Raw genomic sequence first — 9455 nt, 5'->3', positions numbered from 1 at the left:
ATTGAAATAGGGGAGGATGCCTAGAAAGGTTTCGCAAAGATGAATAAAAATACGAGTTTCATAATCGAATTACGGTTGAGATGATAGAGCTGGATGCCATAGAGAGTATGCAAGATCCGAAAAAATGGGAAGTGGGTATCCCAAAACCCTATAGAAAAATGGCCTAAACTTCAAGATTTCACGAGAGTTGGGAGATGGAAAGTCCTCACCAAGAGCTTGTCACCAGCTGATGATTTCCTTTGGCAGGAGAACTCCGTTCGCCACCAGGTCCAACAAATCCTTCTGATAGATAGTTGATTTTGCCTATTCCCAAACATGATTTCCTTCTCTCCTTCTTCTGCCATTTGGAAGTGAAGGGGGATCGAGATCTACTTATGGTTTTCTAAAGGGGATTGATGCGGCGAAAGTTTGCGGCTGGATCACAAAGAAGTGTGGTGTGGGATCGCATGAGGCTCGTAGCGATGGGGAAGAAACTCAAGAAAGGGCTAACCATAGCCTTCGCAGCAAGAGAGCGGGAGAGTTTTCAGAACAGGAGCACGAGAGAAATTTAACAATATGCCACTCAATAGAGGTGGCTTTAGTAGAATACCACCCTATAGGATGTCCTTATAAAAATGCCACTCATAGAGGTGGCTCTTTAATAGAATGCTACTTTGGGCTGTTTTGAAGCTTTTAATTAGAAATCTCACGTGAAATGACAAAAATACCCTGGTCCTTTTTCACATGCCCGGATCAGAGAGAGGCCGAAGGCGGTGGGGACTTCTTCCCCGGCAACGGCAATGGTTTGCGTGCGGCAGGCGCTGCAGTGGGGGCAGCGGGGTGGGGAAAAGGCAGACGCGGCGATGGCGGTGGGGGGAGAGGGGCGGGGGCAGCAAGAGGCAGCAAGAGTAGCCGCTGCGCTCCTCCTGAGCCTACGCTGTGCTCGACCTCGAGCCTCGCAAGCGCCATCGTTAGCGCTCAACCTCTATGTCCACCAATGCCGTCCTGCACCCTTGAGCCCCGCCTGATCCCATGCTGTGCTTGAGCACATGTTCTACGGCTCCACTTCTGCCCAAGGGGATTTCTTGTTTTCTTTTTAAGCTCACGTATGAACCTGTGCAAGGGTTATCGGGCTCCAGCTCAAGTGTACTGTGCGGATGGAGCTCACCGGTGGCTGCTCGACCTGCTCACCGCTGGGAACAGAGAAAACAGAGGGGAGAGGAAGCCGGAGGTACGAGAACATGTCCGAGAAAAAACATTGGGTAAATATAACTGGTCCAGTATGAAAATGTAGATTTATCCCTAGCCCAAGCTGTAATATAATAGCGGTAAAAAACAGATGGCACACTATAAGCAATTCACTCTAAAATTAATAGAGTGCACTGATAGTTACATTATCTACGTGTACATGCAAATCCTCTGCATCCTGCTAATTGGAATGGAAGGTGTACACATTTCCTCCGATTTCTGGGATAGACAAAAGCTGCAATGTGCAAGAGGACAAAACCTGTACTTTTTTCTCAAGTGTATTTGTTTGTCTACAAAAATCATCTGCATATATGCACCTTCTGGTTCAGATTACACTACAAGAGATCTTATGATAGATGACGCTTTATTTACGTCACAAACATTGAATTTTTCGTCGCATTTCGTAATCTATGACGCTGGAGTGACGAAAATTCATTCGTCACCTATCATGCGTCTCTAATGCCGTTCTATGACGAAATCTTATTTTTTCGTCATTAATCTAGTGACGATTCTTCTGTCATCATAACTTTGTGACGCTCATATTCGTCATTATCTAGCCTAAAAAACGTCATAAAATATCTGATGGCCCATTAAAATCCATGTATTATGAACCCTATTTATGGGCTTAGCCCAATGGAAAGCACAACTAGATTTTAGCCTGGCCCATGTATGATGTAGCATATTTTCAACCCAATTCTATTATATCCATTTGCTTTAATATCAAATAATAAATGGGCTAAGTCCATTGCAAAAGCCCATATAGACCCAAACATTGCACCACACCATTTTCAGCCCGTCATATTATTTTCATTTATATTAGTATCAAATAACAAGTGGGCTAAGCCCATATAGCCCAACAATCAAACACAATAATAACCCATATAGCACAAAGGTTACAGTCCAATTAGCATCCAACACAACCCGACAAACATCCAATACAACACAAGATTTAAAACTCAGCTAACAAGATTTACATCACAAGAGTTAATCGAAGAACTCAGTTTGAAGAACCAAGATTTCATAATTTTCCTGCACTCTCTCGAACAATGTTCTGTGCTTCTCTGCTTTGCCTTCCTTTTGAGATAGCCTACAAAAATGAAGAAAATTAAGCACAAGATTTTGCACTTTCCTGGTCAATTAACCATCCAGTGTTGATTATACAGCATATCCAAGCTATCAAGTATCAATTTGCATCAATGAACTGAACTACCAGAGTTAATGAAATCATGGATCTATATCTATATATGCTATGGAGGATTCTTGATCATTAATTTCTCCAAACTTTATTTTCCACTTAGACATCTGCATTACTACTTATCTGGAAAGAGAAGGATGTAGGACCTAACATATACCTCCAACACTATGATCTAAGGGGTCATCAATTATATGAGAATGGTTCAGCCCACCTACAGTTCAACCAAGAAAACATCCAGTAATCGCTAATATTTATCCATACATCATTGTTATTTTTCTTAGGCATGCCAATTGCTACCAAAATCTGTTTCCATTCTCTGTAATGTGCAGCTGTGCTAGTATGAAGAGTGATCACCTAAACCTCTACAACTCCAGCAATATTGTACCATCATATATTTGTATTGTTGAAAAAGAATGTGAAAATCTATTGGGCTGGATATTGATTTATCGCAAGGTGCAGAATAATCTGGAGTGGGCAAAGCACAACAAGAGGAAATAATCTTACCAGCTGACCAACCGCAGTTCCAGCCACTGCAGGATATTGATTTATCAGTGATAGATCAATTGCAAAGAGAAGAATGGTCTTGCAATGCAGATCTATGAAAAGCAAAAATAGCTTGTTGGTTGCCTGCCCACAAGGGAAAAAATTAGGACAAGTGCAGAACACGTATCATCTCCAGTAAAAGACAAGTGCAGAGAGGAAGTAAGATCGACATCTTTGGTTCACTAACCACAAGGGTTAACAAAGAAAGAGTGCGTATGTTCTTATGAAAAAAATGAACAAGCAACATAATTAGTACCTGCTCGCATTAGTAACTCAAAATTTCAAAAAATGTGTGTAGTAATTCGATATCGTTAAAATTGATATAGTGCAATCATCACTTACCATTTTCCATACAACAGACCATATATACAGAACAACTCAACAGTGCGAAAAAGGTAAATCCTCATATCAGATTTCAGTCATATATAAAACAATCATCATTGGCCATTTCCTATACAGTGCATATAACAGAGCAATGCAACAATGGTAAAGAACCAAAGGAGTATCTGCTCAGATAAAAGTAACATCATTGGAAATTTTTTACTGAGAAGAACAAGTGCATTGGGCATTTCTTCTTGACAAGTACAAACCCGCGACTCCATTATCGTCTTGAATACCCCATAGCCCCACACACTCATATGGAAATCAGATAACCACACTTATTCCCAAAGCTTAATTTCTCATGACAATTGCAATATAACAATGAAATGAGTGAATATGTGGAAAACACCTACCGGATGCCAGGACTCGTCCTTCTTGACATGACCAGGGTTTTGGTGGCATGTCCTGTGGCTTATCCTGCAAATCAGTAGCAGATCGTTCAAATTTAGATACCAAAAAATGATTTCATGTAAGCTTCATATTGTTATTAGAACCATTTGTGATGTTACTTGATTAAGGTACAAAAGGTATAGAACAATTTTTTGAAGCAAGCCTGATTATATTGGGCAAATGACAATGAAACTGGAGAATTAATATTGTCTAATTAAGTTTCAGCAACGTGAAACCAACTTGGTTAATGAGATATTTATCGTATTTTTCAGATTCTCAGAATTAAGATGAACATGTCTTAATGAGTACGAACATTAATATTTTTCCAACTACATCTTGATCTAGGTCAACACAAAATAGGTCTAAAGCAACATATTATCACATTTTAAATCAGCAGAACTCAATTTATTTGTAGGTTTCACATAGTTAGGTTAGATTGTTTATTTATGTAGCATAGAGCGTTTCAAATGGAGTCCTTGCTCTGAATCCTTGATTGCAGCAAGAAGTTTGTTATGGACCTTCAAAACAATACATAGTGTAACTTAGCATTTGCATAATAGAATTGGTAAAGTACATATTACAAAATTACCGAATACTATGATACATGGTCTGAAATATCCAAAAAAAAGCCCACTGTTTTCTCTTAATATTTTTTTTATATTATCCTCTGAAGTTATTATTTTATATGAGTACCTAATTAGATATTCTCATCTCAGAATTGCAAAAGGCAGATGTTAAGCATCTCTTCTATAGGTATTAAGCAAAATGCAATGATAATTTGCCGGAACCGTATCCTCTAACATTACACACAAATGTCACGGTGTGACATTCGTTTGATCCACACCATCCATTTCTAAATCAACGGTCATAGATTATTTGGCATGCAATTAATCAAACTAATTAGTAGATTATGTAGTTAAACAAATTCCCGTAGACCAAATATATTATCAAGGAGGCAAATATCGCTAAATGCTACAGGAATCGGCAAGTAACTAGCACATGACGATAACTAGGTTTAACTTACCTGTTAGACGCAATGATTAGCATATGAACCTGTTAAGGAATGAATCTCGTGCATCAATTTTCTTTGTGTTGCCACATCTTCCATAAGAAAAAGACAATTCTCTTAATCTACAAGTTGGTGGGCTCATGTTAATGAACATGAAGGGATTACTTTAGTGCTAAAAAAATTTCCTACTCATTAAGTATGGTAATGTTTAACTACATAATTTGCTAATTAATTTGATTACTTGTATGCAAATTAATCTATAGCCATTGATTTAGTTTGGATGGCCTGGATTCAAGAATGTCACACCGTGACATTAGTGTGTAATGTCAGAGGATACGGTTCCTAATTTGCCTGTCTATACCCTATATTACTATATGCAATGCCCCAATTTGATTAATAGTGTAGAAAGGCACACAAACTCTCGGAAAATGTGATTATGCCTTTTTAACTTTGTGACAAACGAGGAAATTCTTGCAAAATAAAGAACCACAAGATATGATCATACTCTGGAATGAGAGCTCTGTATCCTTCACCAATTTGGGAAATGTGGACAGCATGACTCTTGATCTCATAGTCAACCCCCCACCACTCTCGCCAGGCCGAGGGCGACGGGCGGCAGGACGCGGGCACGAAGGACTGCCGGCGACGCGGCCACGCCGCAGACGGAAGCTGCCGCCTGGCCGCCTCGCCGCACGCCCGCCTCGGCGCCTCGCCGCCGCCTGCCCGCCTCGGCGCCTAGCCGCCGCCCGGACGCCACCACCGCACCGCCGCTACTTGTCGAGCTCCTTCGTAGGACGGCGGATCCGCCACCCCCCCCCACCCCCCCCCCCCCCCCCCCCCCCGAGGACGGCGCCGCCAGATCCGCTGACGCGCATGGGAGGTCAGGGAAGGAAGGCCGCCGTCGGTGCCGAGCCCACCGCTGTCGCGCTGGGGAAGGGAGGCTGCCGCCGCCGGTGCCGAGCCCGCACCTCCCATCCTTGCCGTCAGTGAGAGAGAGAGGAGAGGAGGAAAGAGTGAGAGGCTGAGAGGAGAGGAGAGGATAAGGATGGTGTGTAAGTTAAAATATCAGGAGAGGAGGGGAGAGAGAAGAGACGGAAAAATTTGAAGCGAGGAGGAGGGGAAAAAATAATTTCAAAATATTAAAACTTCGAATCGAATTTTATCAAACTAATGAACTCATATAAAAAAGTTATCAAAAACAAAGTTGTATAACTCATTGAGATCTACCAATTTTCTTTTGGTCATTTCTCCATCCGAGTTTAATTGAACTATATAAAATTTGAATTTTAAAATATAAGAAATTTAAATATTTTTTCGTCGTTGTAAATGATTTTAAATGGGAAAGTTGTCAACTTTGTTGTTGAGAATTTTTTCATTTGAAATTATTTACTACCTGAAAATTTATTTTAATTGAGAGGAGGGAGCCAAAATAGACTTCTCGGCGAGGGAGGAGCAAAAGTGTTGGGCCGAAGGCTTAAAGAGGGAGGAGGGGAATGGCAAGCCGGCCCGAGGAGGGAGAGAGAGGCTGTGGGCTGAGGAGGGAGAAAGTAACACTTGGGCCGAAAAAGGCCCAAGGAGAGAGAGAGGGATTTTTAATTTGTTTTCTATTTATTTTAACAGGTTAAATGGACTTTCTGGTATTAAAATTAGTTATTGAGCTCTGAAAATTTACAGAAAATTTTAGAGAATAATTTAGAATATGTAGAATATTAAAAAATATTTTCGGCCATGATTTTGAAAGGAAAATTTTAGTTTCCTCATTAATTCACTTGATTAAATTGTTTCACCTTTTAATATAATTTTTCTAGAAATACATTAAATAAATCTATGACGTTTGATTTTTGCCGCTTATGAAAAATTAATATTCGTCACAATGTCTCCATTGAAATACTTCATGACGATTTCTAGTTGGTATTAACGACGACCACCTTATTTTCATCACTAAGCCACCCCATCTCATACTAATCGTCATAAAATGGAATGTGCTAATGACGAATAGCTCCAATGTCACGAGGAATTCGTTACAGAAGGTCATATTTCTTGTAGTGTTATCTGGTGTTTCCGAAAACTAGGAAGGAAGCCCGCACAAATGCACGGGCAATTTATGTATTGTTTATAAAAAGAATATTAAGAAAAGTCATATATGAACAATAGATTACCTTATAATCGTAAAAGAAGAAGTATTTATATCGGGAAAAAGACCATAAACTTTGGCATACTAAATGATAATATCTACCACATTCAGACAAAAAAACATTTTGTTTCAGTTATATGCAAACTCACCTATCACCATCCTTCACAAACATATCAGTTAATATATTTTTTGTTTTATTTTTTTTAATTATACATCTAATTCACCTATACATGTTCAGGGGTAATGTACGATGGAATAATCTATATTGTCAAAATTATTTGTGCTAATTATTAACACTATTTAAAATAAGAATGACATAATTAAAAGGTATATAAAGTGGTTCCTTGTGACATTTTCAATGGTACGTATGCATGTTTTTCTCTTGCGTATAGTAGTCTCTCGTATGTACTTTTTCCTTTTTTTGGACAAATATTTTTCTCTCATGGGTAGGTGTACGTACGTGTATTTAACTATTTATATGATGGGTGTATGCGTTTATATATACGACCATGATTGCCCTTTGCACCAATCATAAAAAATACTTTCAAGAAATTTGGTGAAATGGCTGAAGCGGTGTTGCGGTGGCGTGACTTCTTCGAGAACCTCGCTAGGAGTGGTCGCTATACGTATGAACAATTTAAGGAAAACCTTAGAGCTGCAAAGAAAGAAAAACAAAACTACTCAATGGGACCGATTATATACACACTCTTTTTCTTCTTCTTCTTTTGACATCTCTTGTGTATGCATGTACATAGAGAAGGATTAGCCCATTTTTAGGAGCGAGGGATTATTTGAATAGATACAATATAATGGTTGAAAATAATAGATCACCGATTTAAGTGTAAATCTATAGTTACTCATAGTCACAATGTACTTGTAGTCAACTACTTGATGACGCATATGCTTATTGGATATTAGCTAATTATTAGATGCACTATGCACACGGATATGCCTCGTAAGCATGGGACTTGGCAATTGGTGGCCTAGTTTGTATATAGAACTTATATACATGGGCATTAGTAGCGACATCACATAGATATATTTGCCTATTCCAAATTGTCCAAATTGAAAATGTATATTATGTACTACATATTAAGCGTTGTAGTACATATATAAATAATACATTTAATATTCAGTTCTAAAATATCTATCGAATTGGCTACTCCCTTATTTATGATGAGCATATTTCTCGAACCACTAACGGTACGTGTTTTACAAATAATTTCTACATAAAAGTTCTTTAAAAAATCAAATAAATTCACTTTTCTTGTTTATAATATTTAATGCTGAATTGATCTTGTGCTGTTTAGCATGCCCTAGATAAGCTTATCCAATGAGCTAGATCGAATAAAGCCTAAGTAGATGATAAATATATTGACATGGTGTGAAAAGAATATATCTGATAATTAATTTTCTAATAATATATGAATAAAGAAACACATAATATATGAACATACATTCATGATAAATTTGGTAATGTCATTTTGACATATCGATATTTTTAGACTTAAAGCAAATAATTAATATGGATTTAAATTAGTTTGGTTCTCATCTAATCTAAGTGAGAAAGAAAAAGAATGGAAAAAGTAGTAGGGTGGGGATACGTACGTACACGTACACGGAGCGATGTGGGGGTTTTCAAGAGATAATAAATTGATTTGTTAATTTTTTTCAGATATATTTAATAGTTAAAAATAATGGATCCACCAGATTAAATAAAACCCGATGGTTAGTTGTTTTGTTTTTTCTTAGAATATTGAGGATTTGTTAAAGCGTCACGTGGTGACCTAGGAGCGTTCGTAGGAGTTCACGTGGCAATTTAGAGGATCTTTTTAGTAGGACTTAAATTATTAGTTGGTCTTTCATCAATACAAGTGAGAAAGAAAAAAAAAAAAGAAGTAGGGATGGGGGATACGTACGCCACATACATACAGGAACGTGGAGAGAGGTGTCACGGAACGATGTGCGGGGTTTATAAGAGATAAATTGATTTGGTTATATTTTGAAATAGATCTAATAGTTAAAAATAATGGGTCTATCAAATTAAATAAAAATTGACAGCAAGATGTTTTGTTTTTCTCTTATAATTTTTACGATTTATTAAGACGCCACGTGGCAACGTAGGAGCGTTTGTAGGAGTGCCACGTGACGGTTTATGAGTGTTTATAGAAAGTTTAATGGAATTTTAGTATATAATAATAGATAGATAGATTTGAAAAATATCATAGTAGAAATACGGTAGTTGCAACATTCAATCTTAAGTGAGAATAACATACGAGATCTGAACCCACCTGTCAATGGTACAAAACTATATATATAGCGTGGTATTTTTCATCTCCATAATCTTATCGTCCTTGTTGGAGGCATGTCACGAGGGCCTTTGACTAGACCTGCCGAAACCATCCAACCAACGAGGAATCAAGCCAGGGGCGTGGGCTTCGACCAAGGCGAAGATACATGGCGAAAGCTAGGTGGCGAAACATGTAGGCGAAGACCAAAGTCCCAAGTTCAAGCTTCGCATTCTAGAAGAATGCATGGGCGAAAGGCACATGGCGAAGGTTATGTGGCGAAGCGCA

The 9455-nt window shown here is 38.4% G+C and overlaps 1 long non-coding RNA gene across 1 annotated transcript; it reads right to left on the bottom strand.

Moving 5' to 3' along the window:
- Positions 1 to 2012: 2012 nt before the first annotated feature.
- LOC127753315 (uncharacterized) lies at positions 2013 to 5563 on the bottom strand. Its single transcript, XR_008012535.1, has 4 exons — positions 5251 to 5563; positions 3700 to 3763; positions 2927 to 3049; positions 2013 to 2314 (listed from the first exon to the last, which is right to left on the bottom strand). It is a non-coding gene; the product is annotated as an uncharacterized LOC127753315 (long non-coding RNA).
- Between the last annotated feature and the right edge of the window lie 3892 nt (positions 5564 to 9455).

Source organism: Oryza glaberrima, chromosome 10 (genome assembly GCF_000147395.1).
Source record: "Oryza glaberrima chromosome 10, OglaRS2, whole genome shotgun sequence".
Classification (NCBI taxonomy): Eukaryota; Viridiplantae; Streptophyta; class Magnoliopsida; order Poales; family Poaceae; genus Oryza; species Oryza glaberrima.
The sequence above is the reverse complement of the archived record's forward strand: the minus strand, read 5'-3'. Positions and strand labels throughout refer to the sequence as shown.